A 398-nucleotide genomic window follows, 5' to 3' on the forward strand; every position below is an offset into this window, starting at 1 on the left:
CTAAGATCCGAATATGGCGGGTAAGAAGCGTGCACACATTTCCGATCGGACATGCTATAGGGTAAGGATGCCAAACAAGAGGCGTCCTTTACCCACACTTGCAGCAGACGCTCGTCCCTTTGCTTGTGCCAAGAGGGGCCCTAACGCCTACTTGAGGCACCCTTTCCAAATTTGGCCCCAACCCCCCCACCCCCGCTGGACCCGTGCACCCTAAAAATGGGCACGCTCGAATATCGAGGCCCTTATGACCATAGTGAGCTACCTCGCACTTTGTTAGGTTAAGCTGCACCTGGGCGTGGGTTGTGCCCACTCATTTAATTCATGGGGAGCGCGCCTTTGGCCTCGCGGTAGCATCCCTGCCTCCGAAGGTGCGGGGTTCAAACCGCCGCTCCAGACAG

Source organism: Somniosus microcephalus, chromosome 1, assembly GCF_052327205.1.
Source record: "Somniosus microcephalus isolate GS21.2 chromosome 1, FLI_Smic_1.0, whole genome shotgun sequence".
Taxonomy (NCBI): Eukaryota; Metazoa; Chordata; class Chondrichthyes; order Squaliformes; family Somniosidae; genus Somniosus; species Somniosus microcephalus.